At 47.5% G+C, this 14979-nt stretch overlaps 1 protein-coding gene across 2 annotated transcripts in view; it reads right to left on the bottom strand.

Annotated features, from left to right (window-relative positions):
• LOC115177123 (mannosyl-oligosaccharide 1,2-alpha-mannosidase IA) overlaps positions 1-14979 on the bottom strand; it is a 226980-nt gene that overhangs the window by 32027 nt on the left and 179974 nt on the right. The gene's annotated exons all lie outside the window — the stretch shown is intronic.

Genomic DNA, 14979 nt, shown 5'->3' with positions numbered 1-14979 from the left:
ATTAATCTGCCCTATGTTATTCTCAGTAACGTTATTCTCGGTGACGGACAGTCTCCCAACGCTATTCTCGGTAACGGAATCATTGTGCCTGACAAACATGATTCCACGGTTCCACAAAGTTCTATGGTTCCCCCACTCTGAGCCAACATAGTGGAGGTAATCTAAATAACTTCACAGTTTGTTGACTGTGTGTAATGCGGCTGTCATGCCTTGTTTTTGTTGCGCCGGCCATGATGCAATTACAGAGGTTTCGGCTCCAGCGTTATCCCGGGGAAGCCGACAGTGAGCTTTTTATGTTCCCTATAGTCGAATTACCTAGCCATGGAAGGCATACTGTGCCTATGAAAAAATGCCAGGCTAAATAACTTAAGTCTCTGGAGGGGGATTGGACGTTTCAGCTGAATGAAGCTCGTGTAGACCATCAATCATCACTAAGAGTAGATATAGTATTGTAGACGTAGATTCAGCTCAGTTATAGCCTCAGCCACCAAGTGGCACTGTATACTGCCTTATGTCTTGGGTCTTGAGAAGGGAGGTTTGAAAGTGAGTGTTAGTTACAATGCTGACTTTTACATTGCTTGCATTCCCCACCAATATCGAAGCGTAACAGTCAAATGTTTTTGAATTCCCATACAGGAATATGTGTAAATTATAGTTTTGGTGGTTGCAGGAATAAAAAAGAAATCACTTTTTTTACTACACCTCAACAACACCTGAAAGGAATGTGTTATTTCTCCTGAAGTGAGCCAGCAGTCACATTGAATCAACTCCTACCATCCATGTGAAGGTTCCTGGAGAACCCAAACAGAGTGTATTACTACTACACAGACAGGAGGTTCTATCAATTCAGTTATCACAGTCAGTTACCAGTACAACACTATCACAAGCTCTATCACCAGCCACCGACCTTTCTACCAAAGTCGAACAATATTAGGAACCTTGATGTATCCGTATCAGCTAGCACGGCGCCCTCCTTACATAAGACGAACCATCACGCACCACCAGTCGCCCAGACTTCCGATCCATCAATAATACAGCTGTGAGCTCCATCCATCCGTCGGCTGGGTCGTCTAGCTCGGCCCCATCGCTGGGGTTACAGTGGCATTGGCAGGGGAACAGGGGGTGATGGGATGTGGAGCGTCCACAGAGGTTGGAGGCTGTCAGGTTCATTTCTCTTTAAGGATGTGACAGTTTCTTCACAGCCCTGGCTGGAAGGAGGGGACACTGGGTACATGTGGACTTGCTCCAGAGGCAGACGGAGATTGAAACTAACAAGTGTCCTCCTCGAGGAGATGAGACACAGAGAGGGAGACGAGGAGATGAGACACAGAGAGGGAGACGAGGAGATGAGACACAGTCAGACACTTAAAATCTGGAGAGTCTTGTTTTAAAATAAGAATGAACTAAGGCAAGGTGCACTAGACCCGCATAAAACTTTCCAATAATACTTTTCTATTCCAAGGTTAGCAACAGCTCAATGACAAGAACAGAATGCAGAAAAATCTGCAAAAAACAACATGTATTAATTAACAACAACATTTCTTTGGATTTCTGTAATGTACAGAGTTTGCAAATAGGTGAACAGTCATAACAGTCTAAGCCAGACAAATGGTTATCTCTTTTAGTATTTAAACACAATACCTATACACAAACAGTATTTCTCAAGGTTTCTGCATGACTACTTCAGCACACTGTAAACAGGGAAGAAAGAAAACCGAGACCTGTAGATCATGCTGTATGTGCGTAGCCAGGGAGAGACAAAAGAACCAGGGGATTGAGTATCCTCCGTAATGAGATTGAGTAGAGCAGAGTGGTGGAGGTGGTGGGAGGGTAGAGCCTGTTCCTGGACACAAAGCAGAAGAGGAGAGGGGGAACAGAGGCATCTTGGCCTGTCTAAGAGACCAAGAACAGGCAGATCAAATGCGGGTTCTCTGGACTATACACTGGCTGCTACAGAACCAGAGAAATACGACGGGGCTAATTTACAGTAGCACTGGCTTCAAAGCACTGCCTCATCAAAGCGGAAGGAGAGGATACGGTCACACTTATGACGGTGTGTGTGTGTCGGGGGGGTGGGGAGGTTTGTTATAATGAGAAGATCTGACGATACATGATTGTCCAAGATAAATCACAGTATTAACTGTGACTTTTCTTTGTGTATATAGTGTCCTCTATGAGAGTGTGTGACTGGGGGGGGGACGACGACGACGACGACGACAATAAGGCACTGTAACATCTTGGTGTCCAGTCTGTGGCGTTCATCCACTTGATCCTAAGTGATGTATCTCTTGATTTATATATTCATGCAACTGAAGTGTTACGTCGTTGCCGTTAGCGACAGTTTTGACTGACAAATACTGTGTGTAATCCGCCCTCTAACTGTTGAGTGGAATCACTCACTCCCCGTATACATTTTAACAGGCAACTTAACACAGTGATGGGGCTGCACGCCTCAGATAACAACCATTCAATCCCCTTAAAAGGTGTTCACTTCCACCCCAAAAATGGCAAAGTGAAAACTCTCAATAAACACCATTTTCACAGCTCTTCATAGAGAGTTGCAATGAGCAGGTTTCATCTGGCTGGTGGTTTATGTATAACTATTTAAAAGCTCTTGAAATGGATCCATAAAGACATACACAAAATCTAGCTATAGTTTTATTGTCATATTATACAGTCATAGATGACAAGAGCTGCATTTTGCTTTTGCAACAAAATCATTTAGCTGCACCTGGTTTAACATCTGCTGATCTGTGAACGCGACAAATAAACTTTGATTTGATTTCATAGATGTAAAGAGCTGCAATGCCTTGGTCTGAGTGGGTGGGAATTCAGACAACGGCGCACCTGTTTGCTCGCATGGTGAAGCAAGGCATTAACAGTTGTCTTCCCCTAGCTGTGAGAGTTGTGTGGACAGGCACAGATGGGGAGGAGAGAATGAGAACGAGAGGTGACGGAGAGTTTTTAGCACATTGAAAGCATGCGCTCCTGTAAACTGCCATAGACGCGGTAGGAAAACATCTGCGCCCAGACCCGTGGACAGCTAATGGCAGGCGTGATTCCACAAAAAGACAGGAAAGGGAAGACACGGGTCATATATGATTCTATTACCCACGGTGTGGAACTGAAGTCTAAAAATACCAGACCTGATGTGAAACATTTACATGCACTCAATGCCTCGTAAAAATAAACACAATGGGTTCGCTGCAGGTTGGCGACACGAGCATGCTGCAATCTGCTCCCTTTTTCCTATCAGTGCTGCCGACCCTGTGACCTTGCTGCTTCGAGGGTTACATTAAAGGTGTGTGCTCCATATCTGAATCCGATGACTCCGCTATGTAAACCACTACTGGTTTTGTCTAGCCTGATGAAAAGACAATGACCTTTCTTTTCCAATAGCAGTCTGCCGTCTGCAGAGGTTTTATCTGTTTTATCTCCACATTCTATATTGCTAATAGAGACACCTAAAGGGCATTTGGGTGACATCTCATTTGCACCTGCTTTAGAGTCATGGTTACATTCATAGCACATTCACACCTCAAAAAAATCTCTCTTCTTCACATGAACGTAATGCGAAACAACAGACATGACTGGGCCGACAGTCACAATTCACACGATCAAACAACGGTTTCAGTTTCAGTTGGACGCGCAAACACACCTCCGAAGCATTTCCTTGAAGCAATCAGTGATAACCTCAACCTTTCTTGTCAGTCAAACTCCATTTAACTAATGGTTGTTGCCAAGGAAGTGTCAGGTTACCAAGGACCTATAACTACTACAGCTCTCGGTTCTTTCACACTGTATGAAGTCATCACCCTCCAGACACAAATGAACATATTCCACACGATGATCTAAGGGAGTGATGGCTCCTCCCGGCTAGGATCCTCCTCACTCCATTATTTCCTGTGAGTGTTCCTCAGAGACAAAGTGCCATACGTGAGAAACATGCATCCCTCCTCCGATTGGCCTTACTAGTTTCCTGGTTGCAGAGCACACACTGTTGCTATGGTTTCTGCTCAGGCCGCGCTAACTCCGTCTGTCTTCGATGTCGGCTGGGTAAAACGCAGCAATTCCACGCCGTTTTTTCTCAACGGGGAGGCCATCCATCCTGCCACTCTGTCACCCAGGCCGACACAGATCAACATAACTCCCAGCTCTCTAGAGACGATACACAAATCAACAATACACACCGTTTCCATAGGTGAATATCTTCTGTCAATATGCAACGTAGAGAAAATTAAAAATAAAAAAAAACAATACAATGAATTTGTTGCCTGAAGAAATAGCTAGGTGTAGTAAGCATCAGTTGCTATATGAATAACAAAGTAAAGTATACAAACACACTGAACAACTTGGATAAGGCTCATGTGCTCTACAATTTATACAGTACTGCAGGGTGACTACTGAGGCGACGCTACACCAGTGTCTTGATTGAGAGCATAGAATTGTAACTTTGACACCTGGGGTTTGAGCTAGCCAACCTGTGGCCAGTAGCCCTTGGCCAATGCCTGGCATTAATTTGAAGTTGCACTACACTATTTAATAAATATCTGACCCCATTTTCCCCTCAGTACACGGTATATCGCCAAGGTTAAAACTGGACTGGAGGCCCGAGCAGCTCCACAACCCTATCGTTTCACATGAATGCATAAAACTTGGCCAAAGTAGACAAATACAATTCCAGCTCATTCGCACTGTGTCACTTGGAGATATGTCATATGAAGGGGAAAAGCTGGAGGGGAATGGAAAAGAGAGGGTTTACTTATTCATTCGCTCCCTCTATTTTCCTGCCTGTGTGTTTTTTTCACTCAGAGATCTCTGTGGAGTGGCTGTGGGATTGTGCAGTGTTAGCTTTAACATTAGCGTAACGTAGCTAGCATGGTATGTGGGAGAGTGGTGTTAGCATATGCTAGCTAGCTAACGTGCTATTGGACTGGCACATGGTAGCTAATATAGTGTGACGCTAAGCAGCGTTAGCGTGACTAACATGCTGGTGAGCAATACCGTCTGATACTGCCAGAACCCCACTGTGAAGGCCTGGGTCAACTGAGGGATCCCCGTCTCTTCATACAAATGTCACTGCTCATGGGTATTGCATCGAGCCTGGCCTTTTGATGCTAATTAAATGTTACTGTTAGCCTAGCGTTTAGATGAAGAGGCTCACAGGAGGGGAGAAGGGGGGAGTGCAAGAGAGCAAAGGCACCCACGTCATTTAGGGAGTGGGTGGTCTCTCTGAACACTCTCTTCCACTCTTATGTGTGAGACCAATATCCTTTTCAAACAGAACACATTTGTCAGCGTTGTCAGATTAAATATACACCCTAACAGCGCTTTTCTCCGTTGGTGTGGCTGCTTAATCAGTTGGTCTCCCTCTGGAATTAGCCTGATGCTACAAAGTAGCTAACCAAAGTCAGGTGGGCAGATGCTGGCTCACAACATCGTAGCTAACGTTCTAGGCCTGCGCAGGCTAATAAAAGGAGAGTCTTTGGGATGTGTTCTAAAGAGGTGTTGTATGTCGTGTCTGGGTCTAGGGCAGCGGGGGCAGTTCGTTCTCTGAGGCATTCTCTGACCCTGACAGCTGACGCTTCAGCAGAGGCACAGTAGGACTGGACTGACAGCTGTCTGTCGCATTGCAGGTTCTCCAACCGATATGCTCCACACTGACAGGTCAGACGGAAACATGGGCTACTCTCCAGCAGAGGAACACACTGAAACGACCTCAGGGTGTAACAGGGAGGGGTGTGTACGAACGTATTAGTGTTGTAGTTTGAAGTGTCAAGAGCACACCACGCATTGTGATCTGGCTAAACGTCAGCACAGAATGGACCAAACTGGGTAAGTTGTAGGCCTGTTCAAACAAAATCATTATACCAAGGACAGAAAAGTATATCTTGATTAACTGTCACGCATATAGTAACATACTTTACATCTTAGTATTTACATACATAAAACAAGGCTAGAACACATTTGCCTTCATGATCACACTGCCCTTTGAAAGTCCCCTACTTTACCTCCATTAACAACAAACATGCAGGAATGACCAGGCTGACATTAGCAGTTGTTCTGTCATTCACAGAAAGAAGTCAAGCTTTGTCAGGAAATTCCTGGCGCTGTTGCCTCTGCCTTCCTGAATAAGGCTGCTGTCCCGTCCTCCACGTTGTGCAGGCTGTGGTCACCTTGCATTAGTTGCATCCCGCTGCTGGGACAGCATGCCCACGGTGACAACAGCAGAGCCAAGATGCCTCCCACACTGGCATTCGATCAATCCAGTCAAAGCAATGTTTACCCAATATCTATCAATAAATAAGTCCTGCAGGGGCCAAAGTGTCTGAAAGCATCTGTGATGGGAGTCCGTCTGCTTGTGTGTGCGTTTGTGTTTTGTGTGGCTATAGTTTGGCAGCTCCCTTGTGTACCCAGCCCGTGGTGACAGATGTGCCACAATGAGTCTACCTGCCCAGCAGCTGAATGTCACTTCACTATAGTTTGCACTCTCCTATATCTCCTGTTCTTCCTTGCTCTCCCTTCTCCTGTCCTTCCTTACTCTCCCCTCTCCTGTCCTCCTTACTCTCCCCTCTCCTGTCCTTCTTACTCTCCCCTCTCCTGTCCTCCTTACTCTCCCCTCTCCTGTCCTCCTTACTCTCCCCTCTCCTGTCCTCCTTACTCTCCCCTCTCCTGTCCTCCTTACTCTCCCCTCTCCTGTCCTTCTTACTCTCCCCTCTCCTGTCCTTCTTTACTCTCCCCTCTCCTGTCCTCCTTACTCTCCCCTCTCCTGTCCTCCTTACTCTCCCCTCTCCTGTCCTCCTTACTCTCCCCTCTCCTGTCCTTCTTACTCTCCCCTCTCCTGTCCTTCTTTACTCTCCCCTCTCCTGTCCTTCTTACTCTCCCCTCTCCTGTCCTTCTTACTCTCCCCTCTCCTGTCCTTCTTTACTCTCCCCTCTCATGTCCTCCCTTACTCTCCCCTCTCCTGTCCTTCCTTACTCTCCCCTCTCCTGTCCTTCTTTACTCTCCCCTCTCCTGTCCTCCCTTACTCTCCCCTCTCATGTCCTCCCTTACTCTCCCCTCTCCTGTCCTTCTTACTCTCCCCTCTCCTGTCCTTCTTACTCTCCCCTCTCCTGTCCTTCTTTACTCTCCCCTCTCCTGTCCTTCTTTACTCTCCCCTCTCATGTCCTCCCTTACTCTCCTCTCTCCTGTCCTCCCTTACTCTCCCCTCTCCTGTCCTTCCTTACTCTCCTCTCTCCTGTCCTCCCTTACTCTCCCCTCTCATGTCCTCCCTTACTCTCCTCTCTCCTGTCCTTCTTACTCTCCCCTCTCCTGTCCTTCTTTACTCTCCCCTCTCCTGTCCTCCCTTACTCTCCCCTCTCATGTCCTCCCTTACTCTCCTCTCTCCTGTCCTTCCTTACTCTCCCCTCTCCTGTCCTCCCTTACTCTCCCCTCTCCTGTCCTTCTTACTCTCCCCTCTCCTGTCCTTCTTTACTCTCCCCTCTCCTGTCCTTCTTTACTCTCCCCTCTCCTGTCCTCCCTTACTCTCCCCTCTCATGTCCTCCCTTACTCTCCTCTCTCCTGTCCTTCCTTACTCTCCCCTCTCCTGTCCTCCCTTACTCTCCCCTCTCCTGTCCTTCTTTACTCTCCCCTCTCCTGTCCTCCCTTACTCTCCCCTCTCCTGTCCTCCCTTACTCTCCCCTCTCCTGTCCTTCTTTACTCTCCCCTCTCCTGTCCTCCCTTACTCTCCTCTCTCCTGTCCTTCTTTACTCTCCCCTCTCCTGTCCTTCCTTACTCTCCCCTCTCCTGTCCTTCTTTACTCTCTCCTCTCATGTCCTCCCTTACTCTCCCCTCTCATGTCCTCCCTTACTCTCCTCTCTCCTGTCCTTCCTTACTCTCCCGTCTCCTGTCCTTCTTTACTCTCCCCTCTCCTGTCCTCCCTTACTCTCCCATCTCCTGTCCTCCCTTACTCTCCCCTCTCCTGTCCTCCCTTACTCTCCCCTCTCATGTCCTCCCTTACTCTCCTCTCTCCTGTCCTTCCTTACTCTCCTCTCTCCTGTCCTCCCTTACTCTCCCCTCTCCTGTCCTCCCTTACTCTCCCCTCTCCTGTCCTCCTTACTCTCCCCTCTCCTGTCCTTCCTTACTCTCCCCTCTCCTGTCCTCCCTTACTCTCCCCTCTCCTGTCCTTCCTTACTCTCCCCTCTCCTGTCCTTCCTTCCTTACTCTCCCCTCTCCTGTCCTTCTTTACTCTCCCCTCTCCTGTCCTCCCTTACTCTCCCCTCTCATGTCCTCCCTTACTCTCCTCTCTCCTGTCCTTCCTTACTCTCCCCTCTCCTGTCCTCCCTTACTCTCCTCTCTCCTGTCCTCCCTTACTCTCCCCTCTCCTGTCCTCCTTACTCTCCCCTCTCCTGTCCTCCTTACTCTCCCCTCTCCTGTCCTCCTTACTCTCCCCTCTCCTGTCCTTCTTACTCTCCCCTCTCCTGTCCTTCTTTACTCTCCCCTCTCCTGTCCTTCTTACTCTCCCCTCTCCTGTCCTTCTTTACTCTCCCCTCTCCTGTCCTCCCTTACTCTCCCCTCTCCTGTCCTTCTTTACTCTCCCCTCTCCTGTCCTCCCTTACTCTCCCCTCTCCTGTCCTCCTTACTCTCCCCTCTCCTGTCCTTCCTTACTCTCCCCTCTCCTGTCCTCCCTTACTCTCCTCTCTCCTGTCCTCCCTTACTCTCCCCTCTCCTGTCCTCCCTTACTCTCCCCTCTCATGTCCTCCCTTACTCTCCTCTCTCCTGTCCTTCCTTACTCTCCCCTCTCCTGTCCTCCCTTACTCTCCTCTCTCCTGTCCTCCCTTACTCTCCCCTCTCCTGTCCTCCCTTACTCTCCCCTCTCCTGTCCTCCCTTACTCTCCCCTCTCATGTCCTCCCTTACTCTCCCCTCTCCTGTCCTCCCTTACTCTCCCCTCTCCTGTCCTCCCTTACTCTCCTCTCTCCTGTCCTTCCTTACTCTCCCCTCTCCTGTCCTCCCTTACTCTCCCCTCTCCTGTCCTCCCTTACTCTCCCCTCTCATGTCCTCCCTTACTCTCTTCTCATATTCTCTTCTCTTCTCCCTTTCCTCTCTATTTCAGCACAGTTCTCGTAGTACTAGGGCAAATCTGCCATTGATCCAAAGATTCCAATTAGCACACACAGATAGAAAACGACTTAGCTGATGCCTCAAACTAAAAAGTAGTAAAAAAAAATAAAAAAGAGAATGATTAGCCGATTGGGGTAAATGGAGTGGAATATAAAAGATGTTGCTTTCACAAGAACAACGTTGAGCAGAAATTAGAGTGGCCTTATTGTGTTGCAACCAGACAAGCACTGTACCTGGGTATATAACTTTCCAATTACGACTTTAATACTCCACGAGCCACTTTATCTCTGGCTCGTACGAACACACACGCTCGGCGCACCAACGCACGCCCGCGCGCACACACACTCACACTCAATAAGCAACTGCCATCCCTAAATGTGTGGGTGTGCTCGATCATGACATCTTTACTTCTGTACATCTCATACTGAAACTAAGGGATAAACCTTGGGAATTACCGGTGTACTTTTGACCTTTAATTACCCAGGAAGAAAGAGCAAACTACGGGGGCCAAAATCAGGCTGCTGTGCAGCGACACGCCTGCAGGAGGGAGACTTGGGCCGACATGAAAGCGCTTTCTCCCCGGGGCGTCCGTCACACACCGCGCCCCACTCCAATGCCAGAGCACAGAAGACGGACCAGACCGCGAGGCTCCGGCGAGGAGCCAAGCCTGGCTGAGAGGGAAAGGAAGCCCCGTGGACGGTGGTGGCACGGTGCCCAATCACGGTTAGTCGCCGCCACCATGGAGTCTCAGCTAACACTCGGCTTTGATGCAGCAGTCTCTGTCCTCCAGTCCCCCACTGAGCTAACACACAGAGACAGGTTAACTCGATCAGTGTCATCACGCTCAGAACGGTGAGAAGACACGATTACCCTAAAAGGGTTTCATTAAGGCTTCATTATAGCATATGCCTTCAAAACACAAGGCTCTGATTGGCTCTGATTGATATCATTAGGGGCGGAGTGATTTTTCCATGTAAGAGTACTTATGCTGCCAGGAAAACAAAATCAATTTGGTGGCGAGAAAGGAGGAGAAAGGGTGACCTGACAGAAGGATGTATCGAAACTGAAGGAAAGGGGCAGCATGTCCCTTATTTTAGGTTGTGATGGGGTTCATTCTGGTACACAATTGGCCTCTCTACCTCCCAAAGCTGTTTGGTTGATGGGAGAGGGATCGGAGGAGAGTGAGGAGAATGAGCATGGCGGTTGACAGAGAAATTGGCCGTAGAGAACTGAGGTGCATTGGATTCGCTTAGTGGAGCTGATGAGCATGTAAGTGGACTGGGGAGGAAACAACGCTCATTCTCCACCAGAGGCCTCAAATGTAGTTACAGGCTAACAAAGCATGGTGCCCGCGGATGCCCCCCAAACCTCCCCTACCTCCTTTACCATGACAGCCTGGCACCGAGCTGGTGCCAGTCCGTGTCTTGTATTTGTGCTTGCCGTATAATCAGACATTTGCACTACACACATACTATACCACACAACACATTCTCCAGGGGTTCGGTACGAATCATTTAACTGTTCCAGGAGCATCTTCTATTGTTGTGTTCGAGGGGGGAGACTCCCCCCCCCTCCCAGTTCACCCAGAGTAGAGGAAGTGTGTTTAAATCACTATTTCTGAATATGCTGAGTGATTCATTGGAACTATGTTGCAATAGTAACTTATTTATTTAGACTGTTTGTTGATGAAATGTGATAAAATGTTACTTTGACGATCATTGACAAACCCCTACCTGGTTGGTTTAGTTCGGAGAGGGCAGAATGAGCCACAGTATAAAACTACCGGTCCTTGTTGGCGGTAGGTGGCAGGCCATGAACACCATGATTGAAATCCATGCATAGTCCCGTGTGGCTCAGTTGGTAGAGTATGGTGCTTGCAACGTCAGGGTTGTGGGTTCGATTCCCACAGGGGACAAAGGAAAAGTATATAAATGTATGCACTATACTGTAAGTCGCTCCCAGTAAGGCGGTCTGCTAAATGTAGATGTCTTGCTCACAATTGTCTTTGTTTTGTACAAAGTTCTTTGGCACATGTAAATAAACCCACTTCAGAGGCTAATGGTAGTTCTGTCTCCTGCCTCCACTCTGAACACCTCTACCACTAAGGTCACTTTAGAGGCAGACTGGGGTATTGGGTTGGGTAGCATGTCCTTCATATGTTTGTGATAGCGACCTGCGCTAGCCCTGTGAGAAACTCCATTGGAAATCCTATTGGCTGCTAGCTTGTTAAATATCAGATGAGTTAATATATCAGCACTTTGTAATTGCTCAAGAATTGCTCAAGAATTCCCAGGAGACCCCTGTCTAAATAACTAGCTTTCAAATGTCTAAAATGCAGATTATTTCAAGGATATAAAACCAACAAGACCTAACACAAATGAAAGAGCTGTGGGTAGAATGATCATACTTCGACTTTGGTTAGTTTCTATTTCCTTTTAAATGTCACCGACAGGAGAGAGGAAAGGTGGCCAAAGGCAGAGACGTGTCCCAGCGCATCATGGGTAGACGCGCTAGACAGATGTTGTCTTGTTCAAAGCACTGTGGGAAAAATCCAAAACAAATATGCCACAGTTCTCTTCCTTCATTTCCAATCCCTCTCTCTCTCTCTCTCTCTCCCTCTTTCCAAGTTGCCATGGACACAGGTAGTCAGACAGTGTGCTTCAGAACAGAGAGCTTGACCACTGGGATCACTTTGGCTTAAATGTTCACCCTGCCTTTAGCATGAACCGAATCCTCCCTTTCTAGGACGTACAAATACAATGGGGAATAACACAGGCCATTATGATAATTGGCAGTAAAGATATGCGTTTTCTGTAATAATCATGTGGAATGTGGAGTACCATCACAACGACTATTCCCACAATTACCTTGAACACAGCAACCGTATAACTAATACGCCTGTTGTGGATAGAATCCGTAAAAGCCATTCAAATCGCTCGCTATCCCATCGTGAAAGTCAAGGATTCTTTTCCAATTTCCACCATCTCAGTGATGGAGTGTTCATCAGGCTATTCGCTAAAGTAAATGTCACTGCAAGAATGACCATGAACCTATTCACAATCTTCACAAATTACCCATCTTGCAGGTAATAAAGCCTTGCCATTTAAACAACTATTTGATTGACATCTGCCAAATCCCTAGCTAGCACACGCCAGACCAAGCCTGTGAGGCACTTTGTGTTTTCGTGTGTAATTGTGTGATTGTCTGTGGGTGAGTGCGATTGTGTGCCTGTCTATGTGTGTGAGGGGTGTGAGAGTGTGTGCGTCTTTGCTTCCATCTGTCCATGTGTGTATGTGTGCATCTGTGCTATGCGTGTTGCCTACACGGCTGTGTGTCCCCGCTAGTCAGTACTTCTGCAACTCATCCATCACCTTGGTGAGGGGGAGGGAGGGATGAGGGGTCGTGATGGCAGCGCATCAAGGCTGAGCAGGCCCAATCAGCAGAGCCCTCGGTCTCTAATGGAGTGATAGATCGGCCCGTCTGCCCCATGTTAAACAGCCCTGCTCCAGCTGGAGCCCAAAGTCACGGGCACCATGCCCACCCTATCCGCCAGGCCGCTGTCTGCATCGCAGCAGAGAGGAACCCGAGCGGGGTGAGGGAGGAGGGGAAGACAGGAGTTGGCTGGCAGTGACAAAGAGATAGATGGGACACAAATTATTGATTTCTTACTTTCCTAGAACTCCGTGTGTGGGGAATGTGGGTGGTTTGAGCTTAAGGGAGCGAGTGAGATATGCGAGAGAGCGAGAGAGCATGCGCACGCTCACACCCTCACACATTGCAGTGCCATTCATTTGTACCACATTTGTACACACTAAATATGACATCTACCACTTGGCTTCTGTCATTCTATGATAAAACAGCTTACTGTTAGGGTGGCAGCTGGCCCAGTTTCTAGAAAACCAACTCCATCCATGCTAGCTTTCTGCAGAGTATTACTGAACTGTACACACGTCTCCACCCCAGAAATAGCCCGGAATTACGTGCTTTAGCCTAAGTCTCTACGCATATTAAACAAAAGATAAACTTTTCGGGGCTATCATTGTGCAATAATCCTATTTCTAACAAAACTACAATGATACATTCCCTGTCCGGGCCTCCAGGGGAATCGAAGGAAAACATCCCTATGTGAAGTCAGCAATTACCTCTCCTTGACCAAGGATGCATCCCAAATGGCAGACTTCCCCATAATGCACTACCAATTTCCACCATCTCAGTGATGGAGTGTTCTTCAGGCTATTCGCTAAAGTAAATGTCACTGCAAGAATGACCATGAACCTATTCACAATCTTCAAAAATTACCCATCTTGCAGGTGTGGCTCAGTTGATAGAGCATGGTGTTTGCAACGCCAGGGTTGTGGGTTTCGATTCCCACGGGGGACCAGTACGGAAAAAAAAAAAAAATTATGAAATGTATGCATTCACTACTGTAAGTCGCTCTGGATAAGAGCGTCTGCTAAATGACTAAAATGTACTTTAGACCTACAGTATACAGGGGATAGGTTGCCATTTGAGACGCACCCCCGAGTGATTTTCTGTGGACTGAGGGAGAAGGAGAAACGCCCAGTGAATAAACCCGTACAGTACATGCAATAGTGAACACTACGCAGACAATAAAATAAATCAATATCAGCCTCTTGGGGGACATGCACTCTACAGTGTTTGGAAAAAGCATGTGAGTAGCCTTACAATAAGCTAGTATCCATTAGTGCATCACTTACTGTGGTGAAAATCACCTTGGAAATGCATGTATTTTTCCAAGAGAGTAATTTGGTTACACCTCTGCCTCCAGCAGTGCCTGGCTACCTCCCGTGGTGTTAATGTGTTGGCTGCCTTGAGTTTCACCCAGAATGACAATATTACCCCACAAACTCACATAAAAAAATGAGGAGGCTTTAAGGAACAACCAATCAATAATGGAGTGTGATTTAAGCCCGTCAATCACAGTGGCTGGGAGCTACATACAATAGAATTTAGCAGCCCTCCTAGAGATGGTAATGTCATCAAGTAGATGAATTCGCCACAGTGCATCTACAAAACCCACTGGCAGGTTGTGAGCCATCAATCAACAGAAATCCCATTAGAAAATCTTTATTTTGTCATTTAGACCACTTTGCATGTATGGATGATCAGAGAGAACTAAAATATGCATCCATATTCATGAAGAGTTAAAAAGATGGGGGGGGGGGGTGGCAACAACTCATCCACGTTTGTGAGTGGGAATCAGGATAATGTGAGTGGGAATCAGGATAATGTGAGTGGGAATCAGGATAATGTGAGTGGGAATCAGGATAATGTGAGTGGGAATCAGGATAATGTGAGTGGGAATCAGGATAATGTGAGCATCAAAGAGTCAAATGGAGCATTAATTCGACAGCTTCAGAGCCGCGACAGTGCCGTTTTCATTGGTTATTTCCTTCGACCACATGGTCCCTACTCCTGCCCCAGGCATCACGTGTGGAGAGGACAACTAAAGAGTGTGTAAGAGATGAGAGGGGAAAGAAGGAAAAGGCTTTGACTTGGGGATTAGAAGACTTCAACCTGAACCTGGACTTTCATTAGACTGCATACTCTCGAACGCTATCTATGATCTGTAAATGCTCACAGCGTGAGAACGAGTGAGAGAGAAAGAAAGGGAGGGAGAGAATGTGTATAGTTTAGTATGAGCTCCTTGCCGGTAGGAAACATAGATCAGAGAGCGTCCACAGGTCCTAAATGTGCTCTCTCCCCTAACACCATGAAGCCTTACTGCCCTAGGACGAGCGTTTGTGAACGGACTCCTTTATCTCACAGACATCTTGGTGGTATAAGCTTGGTCAAGCTTATAGCAGAACCAGCTGGGAGGCCAGGGAGTGACGGGAGAGCAAGGGAACCCATGCATT

The sequence above is a fragment of the Salmo trutta genome, chromosome 37 (assembly GCF_901001165.1).
Source record: "Salmo trutta chromosome 37, fSalTru1.1, whole genome shotgun sequence".
NCBI classification, from domain to species: Eukaryota; Metazoa; Chordata; class Actinopteri; order Salmoniformes; family Salmonidae; genus Salmo; species Salmo trutta.
Note: the sequence above shows the minus strand (reverse complement) of the source record. Positions and strands in the feature narration are given on the sequence as shown.